This window comes from Priapulus caudatus, unplaced genomic scaffold (genome assembly GCF_000485595.1).
Source record: "Priapulus caudatus unplaced genomic scaffold, Priapulus_caudatus-5.0.1 Scaffold2679, whole genome shotgun sequence".
Taxonomy (NCBI): Eukaryota; Metazoa; Priapulida; class Priapulimorpha; order Priapulimorphida; family Priapulidae; genus Priapulus; species Priapulus caudatus.
Genome location: NW_014579740.1, coordinates 7,379 through 7,964, shown reverse-complemented (window position 1 = coordinate 7,964; position 586 = coordinate 7,379).

Below are 586 nucleotides of genomic sequence, written 5' to 3'. Positions count from 1 at the left end.
TTCAGTACATCCCTAGTATCCCCGCATTCCTACATCCCTGTATCCCCGTCATCCCTACATCCCTGTATCCCCGCATCCCTACATCCCTGTATCCCCGCATTCATACATCCCTGTATCCCCGCATTCCTACATCCCTGTATCCCCGCATCCCTACATCCCTGTATCCCCTCATCCCTACATCCCTGTATCCCCGCATTCATACATCCCTGTATCCCCCGCATTCCTACATCCTGTATCCCCGCATTCATACATCCCTGTATCCCCGCATTCCTNTCCCCGCATTCCCTACATCCCTGTATCCCCGCATTCATACATCCCTGTATCCTTGCTTCCCTGTGCCGCGGCACCGCTGCACCTTACATACCAGCATCCTTAAATACCTGGACATCTGCATGCCAGCATCCCTACATCCCTGCATCCCTACATCCCTGCATCCCCGCATGCCAGCATCCCTACATCTCTGCATCCTCGCATCACTGCATCCCTACATCCCAGCATCCGTGTGTGTGCGTGTATGTGCGTGTGCGTGCGTGCGTGCGTGCATGCGTGCATGCGTGCGTGCGTGCGTGCGTGCGTGCGTGCGTGC